Genomic DNA, 10282 nt, shown 5'->3' with positions numbered 1-10282 from the left:
GCTACAGTATGTTGTAATGATTAAAATATAAGGTCCAAATATATTTGAAAGCACTGCTTCTAAATTGTTTGATAGGTTTTTTGACAGATATTGAAGAAAATTCCTCTGATATAAAACATTATTTCAGTACATTTTTCTATCAATGGGGACTATATTTTGGACTTATCACTAAGACTAGAAGAAATAAAAGTTTATCTTCAGGTTTCAGTGAGTTTTGTATGGTATGATATAGTTGAAACTTCTATTATCAAATGAAAAGTTTTGTATGGTATGATAAGGAACAGACATATTGCAAGTGATATTTTGTAACAGAAACTGAAAGAGACTGCAACAAAAGAAACCAGATTGCTACGTTATACTTTCTTTACATGAACTGACCATTCTGGATGGTAAAATTAATATAGATAAGATATTTTAAATTTTGTGTGCCCAGAAGACAAAGTCTTCAAAGCACAAAAGAGGAAAAAACCCCACAGAACACAGTATTTCAAGGAATATAGAACATTGAACACTTTCAGATCAAACTGGCAACTGAAACTTTCTATCCACCTGTGATTGTTTGGCTAAGGTGACTATTTCTGAGAGCTTTACCATCATTTTAGCAGCTTTATCCAAGTTATCACAAGAAACAATCTTAAGTTCACTATCTATTAGTAATGCTTTGGTATCAAAAACTCATGTACATTGTAACCATACCACGATATGTATTTTAATTTCAACTATACCTTGACTATACCTTGAACAATACTGCATGATTCCTCCAAAAATATTAACTAGAATAGCCAGTACCCTTTTTATCTGAAGTTATGTTTAAATGCTTGTGTCACTTGATTAATTGTAGCACCACTTCCAAAATCAAGAAAAATGGCTGGAGTCAAATCAACACCATTTACTAAATATGCTAATGTTTCCATCTAACCCTATATGGCTGAAATTTGCCTTATAGCTGCTTCTGTCTCTCTCAACTTCCTAAGTCTAGTCTTGCAGGTCAAAGATTTTTTTGACAATAATATGGGTTGGAATTAAAATTGTTCTTCAAATCCATATACTATATTTCCATTCACATTGGATTTATTTCTGCCATGGTTGCATCATTTTTCAAAAATAGTTCATATAACTTGTTCATTTTATATACTGCTAAATCCACCAGACTTGAAGGAAATTCCATATCCTATGCGAGTCTATTGGCTTCTTCTTTTTTGATGCCTTCCAAATTATCAATAGGTTCCTTAAATATTGCTTCAGGATTCTATGTTGCAATATCCTCAATGTTGACACCACCTTGAGATCTTCTAATCATCACAGGACATTGAAAAGTCCTTTTGATTGTTATTGCAAAGTAATATTTTCTCCAGATATTTTCGTATTCACAACTCATTACTACATATCCTGTCCTTTTCTTCTGTTTGCTTGCTAAATAACTTCTTCCCAATCATTGGGTAGAAACTCTTTTGCATCTACTGAAGCAGGGCTGTCCAAAATGTGGCCTGTGTTTTATGCAGCCCCCTGCGAGTTTATTAAATGTTTTAGAAAATGAAGCCAAGCTACTGCAGAGCTCTCACTAAAATGGCACATCAAAATATATTGTCTATAGTTTCAATAGAAACTTTTAAAAGTAAGGTTGGACAGCCTTATTGTAAAGAAAAAACTATCTTTTTTTTTAAGTGAGAAACAAAAAAGTATGTTTCAGTCTGTATTCAGACACCATCAGCTCTCTATTTGGGATGGATAGCATTTTTTTCATAAGTCCATCAGAGAAATACCTTCAATATTTTTCCCCACAGTTGCTATTGATAGTTGTATTTCCTCCATCCTATTCCCTCCCACTACCCTGCCCCTTTATTCTATTCTCTCTTTCCTTTCACTCTGTCCCTCATCAAAAGTGTGTTGTATCTGACTACCCTCTCCTACCATCTTCCCTCTCTTCTATCACACCCTCCCTCTCCCTGTCCCCTTCCTCCCATCCCTTTCCTCTCCTATTAGAAAGATTTCTATACCTAATTGAGTGTGTATGTTATTCCCTCTTTGAACCACTTCCAATGAGAGTAAGGCTCATTTACTCCCCCTCATTTTCCCCCTCTTCTACTCCACTGCAAAAGCTTTTTCTTGTCTCTTCTATGTAAATAACTCAGCCCATTCTACGTCTCCTTTCCCCTTCTCCAAGTACATTCCTTTTTCCCTCATTAACTCCATCTTTTTAATATATTATACCTTCAAATTCAACTCCCTCCTCTGCTTGGTCTATATATATATTTATATATATATATATATATATATATATATATATATATATATATATATGTGCTCTGTCTAACTGTCCTAATAAAAGAGAAGGTTCAAATAAGTTATCAGTATTATCTTCCCATGCAGAAAAACAAGCATTTCAATATCATTAAGTCACTCATAATTTGTCCTTCCTGTCCACCTTCTCTATGTTTCACTTGAGACCTGGACTTGAAGACCAAACTTTCTGGTCAACTCTGGTCATTTCATCAGGAAACTTTGAAAGTTTTCTATTTCACTGTCCATCTTTCCCCTGAAAGAGTATGTTCAGTTTTGCTGGGTAGTTGATTCTTGGTTGTAATCCAAGTTCTTTTGCCTTCTGGAATATTATATTCCAAGCCCTATGAGCCCTTAATGTAGTTGCTGCTAAGTTCTGTGTGATCCTGACTACAGCTCCATAATATATGAATTGTGTCCTTCTGGCTGCTTATAATATTTTCTCTTTGACTTGGGAGTTCTAGAACTTGGCTATAATATTCCTGGGGGGGTTGGGTTTTTTTTTGGATCTCTTTCCGGGGGAGATCAGTGGATTCTCTCAATTTCTCTTTTGCCTTCTGCTTCTAGGATATCAGGGCAATTTTCCTGTAGGAATTCTTTAAAAATGAGGTCAAGACTCATGACTTTCAGATATCCCAACAATTTTTAAATTATCTTTCCTGAATCTGTTTTCCAGATCAGTTGTTTTTTCAATGATTTGTTTGACATTTTCTTCTAATTTTTCATTCTTTTGGTATTGAAGTATTGACTTCTCTAAATAGTTTCCTCTAGCTCTATTCTACATCTGAAGGATTTGTTTTCCTCAAAGAGCTTTCTTATCTCTTTTTCCATCTGGCCAATTCTGCTTTTTAAAGCATTCTTCTCCTCAATAACTTTTTGAACTGTTTTATCCATTTGATCTAAGCTGGGTTTTGTTTGTTTTTTGTTTTTGAGGTTTTTGCAAGGCAAATGGGGTTAAGTGGCTTGCCCAAGGCCACACAGCTAGGTAATTATTAAGTGTCTGAGACCGGATTTGAACCCAGGTACTCCTGACTCCAAGGCCGGTGCTTTATCCACTACGCCACCTAGCCGCCCCCCTAAGCTGGTTTTTAACATGTTATTTTCTTCAGTATTTTCTTGGATCTCCTTGACTAAGCTGCTGACTTCTTTTTCATATTTTTCCTGCATCTCTTTCATTTCTTTTCCCCATTTTTCTTTTATCTCCCTCACTTGATTTTCTTTTTTTTAAATTTTTTTTTTTTGCTAGGCAATGGGGTTAAGTGGCTTGCCCAAGACCACACAGCTAGGTAATTATTAAATGTCTGAGACCAGATTTGAACCCAGGTACTCCTGACTCCAGGGCTGGTGCTGTATCCACTATGCCACCTAGCCACCCCTCCCTTACTTGATTTTCAAAATCTTTTTTGAGTTCTGTCATAGCATGAGCCCAACTTCCATTTTTCCTGGAGTCTTTAGATGCAGAAACTTGTACTTCCTCATCTTCAGATTGAGTATTTTGATCCTCCTTGGGATGATATACAAAGTATTTGTCAATAGTCTGGTTCCTCTTTTTTCTCTGTTTACTCATTTCCCCAGCCTGTGCCTAGTTTTGGGGTGCTTCCTGAGCTTTTGAGTTATTATTGGAACACATACCCTCACAAGGACCTCAGTGTGTGAGACTTTGACTCCTCTCTTGGTCTGTGAATGACCACAAGTGGACCCCTCTGCAACAGGGCTGAGGGGGAGGGGCATCCCTGGGTCCCTGTTCTATGGGGGGGCCTAGACTGAGACCAGGATCTAAATGTAGTCAGGGCCCCAGAATCCTGATCCAGGGATAGAGGACAGACCTCAGAAGTCACTCTCTACTCCCCTACCTTCTGTGGGCTGAGCACTCAGGGCATAGTTGCCTGGAGGCTCCTGCTTTCTGGCTCCTGCTTCTGTTTCCTGGATCTGGGCACACTGACTGCCACAACCGCTGCAACCGCCCTGAGGGCCTGGGCTTTGGGCTCACTCTGGCAGAGGTCTCCCCACTGATCCTCCAAGTTGTGTCTGGTGCTCCCCAGGGTGCAGGGCAGGAAACTGCTTCTGCTGCTGAGAACTGCAACTCCCAGGCACTCTGGGGCTGTTCACAGGAGGCTGAAGTTTCTTCACTCTGGCAGGCTGCCCCTCTAACCCCATGGAATGGAGTTTTCCCACTATTTTCCAGGTTACTTTGGGCTGGAGAATTGTCTCGCTGGATCTTTCAGTGGGTTCTATCTCTCAAAAATTTAGAGTCATAATTTTAAGGTTTTTGAAATATTTTGGAGAGAGTACCTAGAAGAGTCTCTTCTCCTTCCACCATCTTGGCTCTGCCCCTCCAGGATTATTTCTTGAAAAATGAGGTCTAGGTTCTTTTTTTTTTTAGTCATGACTTTCAAGAAGTTCAATAATTTTTAAATTTTCTCTCCTTGATCTGTTATCTAGAACAATTGTTTTTCCAATGAGATATTTCACATTTTCTTCTAGTTTTTCATTATTTTGGTTTTGTTTTATTGTTTCTTGATTTCTCACAAAGTCATTAGCTTCCCTTAGCTCCATTCTACATCTGGCCAATTCTACTTTTTAAGGCACTCTCCTCATTGACCTTATGGACTACTTTTTCCATTTGACTCAAACTGGTTTTTAAGATGCTATTTTGTTCAGTATTTTTTGGTATCTCCTTCATCTCTTTCATTTCTCTTTCCAATTTTTCCTTTACCTCCCTTACTTGATTTTCAAAATCTTTTTTGAATTCTTCCATAGTCTGACACCAGTTCATATTTTTCTTGGAGGCTTTGGATTCAGAAGCTTTGATTTTGTTATGTTCTGTGTGTGTATTTTGATGATCCATGGGATCAAAGTAATTATCTATGTTCAGATTTTTTTCTTCTGTTGTTTTCTCATTTCCCCAGCCTATGACTTGATTTTAACTCTGTTAATATGGGGCTCTGCTTCCAGGGTGGAAGATGCATTGTCCCAAGATTTTGAGGCTTTGCAACTGTTTTCTGGGACCTCCCACCCAGGGACCTGCAAATTCTCAATTCCTCCAAGGTCTTATTGAAAGTCTGTGACTACTTTCCTGGATTGTGAGCTATCTGAAGCATTCCCCTCTGAACTGGAATTGAGGAGGGTTTTTACTCCACTATGACAGTAAACTCTGTTGTGCTTCTGTTCCTTTTCCTGAGACTGGGGCCCTAGATGTTACCTAAATCCAAGCATAGGCAAAGCAACAGAGTCTTCTCTCAGGGAGAGCAAAGACCCCTGCAATCTTTCCTGACTCCCTTTCTAGAATCAGCTACTGGGTGGTTCCTGATGCCTGCTCCTGGTCCCCTGGGGCCTGATTTGCACTGAGGCCTGCATTGGGCTGAGCTCCCCTTTCTTTCTGATGCATTAGAGTTTTCCCTGATGACCTTCTCAATTGTCCTGGGCAATTCTGGGGCTGAGAGGTCTGGAAATTGCCACCTCTGCTCTGGATCCAGGTGCCTGGAGATCTGTTCCTGGAGGACTGGAGCTGGTTTGCTTCAGCATGACCTAGGCTGTGCTGTGGGACTTTTTTCTTTTTTTTTAAGGTTTTTGCAAGGCAATAGGGTTAAGTAGCTTGCCCAAGGCCACAAAGCTAGGTAACTATTAAGTGTCTGAGGTCCGACTTGAACTCAGGTACTCCTGACTCCAGGGCTGGTGCTCTATCCTCTGTGCCACCTAGCTGCCCGCCATGGTCCCTTTCTAATCCTGGTCAGACCCTTCCCACAGATCTTCCAAATTGTCTTAAGCTGGAAAATTGTTTCACTCAGTCTTTTTGAGGGTTCTACCATTCTAGATTTGATTAGAGATTTATTTAAAGGTGTTGGAGTGGTTTGAGGGAGAGCTCATGGGAGTCCCTACTTTTACTCTACCATCTTGGCTCTACCTCCCCTCTTTGCCAAAAAACTATCTTTCACTCACCTTTATAGTCACTCTTAAATGTTCCTTTTTCTTTTCTACCAGATTAAACATTTTCTTTCATCATGATGATTTTAGAACTTTTTTTGGCAATTGAATAAGCTTCATCTGGTGATTTTGCCACTTGTCCTTTAGGAATAGTGATGCCGGTTTCTTGCAACAGTTCCATGCTCAGATATTCAAATTATAAGTTTCCTTTGTTTCCTTTGCTACAGTTGTAAGCCTTGGGGTGTTCAACACTACAGAACTACTCAATATCTTGGCAGTGACTCACAAAACCTTCTCCCGGTGCTTAAGAGCCAGCCTAAAGATCATGGAAGCCACCATTTCTGATGCTGATGATGACCATTGTAGATGGGCTTTTCAGGAGTCTAGCTACAAAAGGTAGAAGAGATTAGATAATACTTAGCAAGGATGAAAGGATCAAGTGAGGGTTCTTTCAGGATAGCAGAGACATTGGCATGTTTGTAAGCAGAAGGAAATAAAGAGAGAATAAAGAAAAAAACTCAGGGAGAATAAAGTAGAAGAGATAATTCATACTGTGACCAAAATAATAAATGTAAATAATATTGAAAGACATCAGAATTCTGATCACAGTGACCCATCTGGAATTTAGATGGTGAATCTTCCTTCTTCTCAGAAGTGAGTGGGATGAAGTATCTATTATTAAACATGGATAATGTAAATGTTGGCTAGTCGGACAACAAGCATTTATTAAACTCCAACTATGTGACTGGCACTATGTTAAATGTTGAGGATGCAAAGAAAGACAAGGCAGTCCTTGCCCTTGAGGAGCTCACAATATGATGGCAGAGATAACTTGTAAACAACTATGTATAAACATGTCAAAGATATATTGGAAATAATAGAAGAGTTTGTTTTTCTAAACTGTACTTAGTAGCAGAGGAGAATCATTGGGAAATAACAGTCATGTACGAAGGAAAAATGTATTAGTAAGACTTGTTTTAAAAAAACATTTTGAATAAAAGAAAGCAGTGAGATACAGTGGAAAGAGCAATTCTGCTTCTGACATTAACTCTTTATGTTGTTGTTCAGTCATTTCAGTTGTGGTTGACTCTTTGTGACCCCATTTGGTGTTTTCTTGGCAAATATTTTGGAATGGTTTACCTTTCCTTCTTCAGCTCATTTTATAGATGAGGAAACTGAGGCAAACAGGGTAAAGTGACTTGCCCAGTATGACACAACTATAAAATGTCTGAACTGGATTTAACTCAGGTCTTCTTGCCTCTGAGCCAGTTGTTTTATCACTGGGTCACTTAACTGCTCCCACTACTATGTAAACATAGACAAATCACTTAACTTCCTTGGCCTTCAGTTTCCTCATCTATGTTGTACTAGATGGCCTCAGTCACCCCTTCCAGCTCTAGCTCTATGATCCTTTGAAATGAATTGAAGCATGTGCCAACTCAAGCATTATCTTGATTACTCCATCTAAAGGTGTTTTCATTCATAAATTCTTTAGCTCTTACTACTTACTGCCTGAGGCCTCTCTGGTTTAGCACCCAAATCTCCTTTCCACTTCACTTAATGTTTCCCTAATTTGGGATTCTTCCCATAGTTAAACTATGACCATACTAATCCTGAGGAGTGAAAATAGTCTATAATATATTTGTCTATTAAATAAATGCCCCCTTTTCCCCTTCCCCTCTCTAACATGGTGTTCTTTGTTAGCTCATCTCATCCTCCAAACTTCCCCGCTTGCCTGACCCAGGGATGAAGGGAGGACTCAGATAATGCTCCGAGTTCAGCCTCTGTCAACATAAGTTGCTCTGCACAATAGTAATATAATAGAATATAATTCTATGAAGTAGTCAAAGAAAAGTATAATATCATGGGATGCCCAAAAGACTAGAAGTAAACACTGGCTCAGTTAAGGGGCTTCACACTCAAGAAGTAATGAGGCTTAAGGAAAAGCATGTTGTATGAAAATAAGGAAGAACCTGGATGGGAATGGGAACAAGTAACTTATGAATGAAAAGCATCTATAAGTTGCATGAACAAGGACATAATGCTCTTTGGGAACCTTGAGATGCTTCATAAATGTCAGCTAGTAGGATTCTTCTAATTTTTCTTTTTCTGGAGTAGAAGGGAGAGTAGGAGGAGAAACCAAGAGGAAACTCCTGGTAGGATCTTACTGAAATTCTGAAAGAAAATATTCCTGAAATATTCCTCTCTCAGGTTTGATCTGCCCAGAAAAAGAAATTAAATCACAAAAGAGTTACCAATATCAAAATCAACAAAAAACTGATGATAATAAAACAAGATCACCTATAGTTTTTGAGATAGAATAAAGATCAAGCCAATAAAATACTGTCTGATTGTCAACCCTAAGCACAGATATGACCTATAGCCCACTTAAACAGCTTATATGGATCTGGTTTGATCTTGAGTTCCTGTCAACAAATGGTAGATTCTTTCTTTGATTCAATGAGTAAAATGGAAATAAAGTTTAAAAATAAAACTAATAAATAAATTAAAATCTGAATAAAGATTATTACACATGTTGAGTTTTTCCCAAATTTGGGTTCCTCTCCTGTATATTGTACAGTGTACCTTCTTTATTACATTCTTTATATCCTCTGAACAGAAAATGTTAAAGAGCTAAAGGACTCAATAGAGTATATTCAAATAGTATATTAGATTTCTTCCAGTCCTAAAAGTAATATGTATGATTGATGAACAATTATTCCTCATTCACCTTAGACTCACACCATTTGAACAATTCTGATGGTTTGGCAAGATTGATATCTTCTGACCCCCTCTAGTTCTTTTTTCTGTAAGATAATTCTCTAAGAATTCTTCTAGGAGGCTTCCAAACATAAGGAATGTTAGAACTCAGGATTATATTTGAAGTAATTAGACCAAGGTTGGAAACATCCTTTGTCAAGATCTCTAATCTCTTTTGCTTAAAAAAATAAAATAATAAAAGCCACAAGGAACCAGAGGTCCAGGAACTCTTCTTTTAGGCACACCTGGGCAAATTCAGGTTGTTTGTTGACCCAGTGATTTTATCTTAAATTGACATTTTCTGTCCCTTAACTAAAAAAGGACCAAAATGTACTCCTTCCTTCCCTTGCTTCAGTCTTTTCTGGAAGTCCAAGAGAAAAAAAGCTTGAGAAAAGGGAAGGTTTCATACCTTCCTCTTATCTGAGAAATTTCATTTTTTTAACATTTATTTTTAAAATTTTGAGTTTCAATTTTTTTACCTCCTTCTAGCCTCTTCCCTACCCATTGAAAAGGCAAACAATATAATACTCATTACTGGCTGGTTCTTATCCTTTGTTATCAAAGAAGACCAAAATGACATTACTATGCTAAAGGCAAATTATAGTGTATGACTGATCAGATCAATATGAGTTTGGAATGTTCTACCATAGGCCGGACAAATAGTCCATGTGAACATCTGGGGTGGTTATCTTAAACTTACATATTTCACATTTCTTCTGAGCTACTTCCATTTTGCCTTGCTCATAGAGCAAAGCTCCCTTTCTGTTGCTGGGCAGCCCTGTGCCAAGTATATCCCATGCTGCACAATTAATTCCAAAGAATATTCATTATACATAAATAACCAATCATCCCAGCTGCAAGACAGGGGCCAATCAGAGTACTTCTTTCTGTCCTCACTGCAAGGAGTTATGGCACATGTCTCTTTCCATGGAAGTTGTCCTTCTTACCAAGTTTCAGGTCTTGTCATCTTGTCAAGTGGATTGGGATGCTTAAATTCATCAAGGACTCCCCCTTTTTTTGCCCCAGTCACATAGATAAAACATCAGTCTATAAATCAACCATCAAGTTGTTCTATAAGTTAATACCTTCAAGCCCAGATTTGGTAACACCTTTATGGAGGGTAGGTAATAATCTTCTATTAACTTTCAGGAGATAGTATTCAGAGAGGTAACTAAATATCCTAGGTCACCAAACAAATACTTCAGAAATGGGATCCCTTCCTTTGATTGTATAATAAATTAATCTCTAACAATCTTGTTCAATCCTCCTGGAAATACTTTGGCAGTATTATAATAATTGATCTTAAACTCAAAAGTAG

The 10282-nt window shown here is 37.9% G+C and overlaps 1 pseudogene; it reads right to left on the bottom strand.

Annotated features, from left to right (window-relative positions):
• Positions 1–519: 519 nt before the first annotated feature.
• LOC141515582 (succinate--CoA ligase [ADP-forming] subunit beta, mitochondrial pseudogene) lies at positions 520–1436 on the bottom strand (annotated as a pseudogene).
• Positions 1437–10282: the final 8846 nt, after the last annotated feature.

Source organism: Macrotis lagotis, chromosome 1 (genome assembly GCF_037893015.1).
Source record: "Macrotis lagotis isolate mMagLag1 chromosome 1, bilby.v1.9.chrom.fasta, whole genome shotgun sequence".
NCBI classification, from domain to species: Eukaryota; Metazoa; Chordata; class Mammalia; order Peramelemorphia; family Peramelidae; genus Macrotis; species Macrotis lagotis.
The sequence above is the reverse complement of the archived record's forward strand: the minus strand, read 5'-3'. Positions and strand labels throughout refer to the sequence as shown.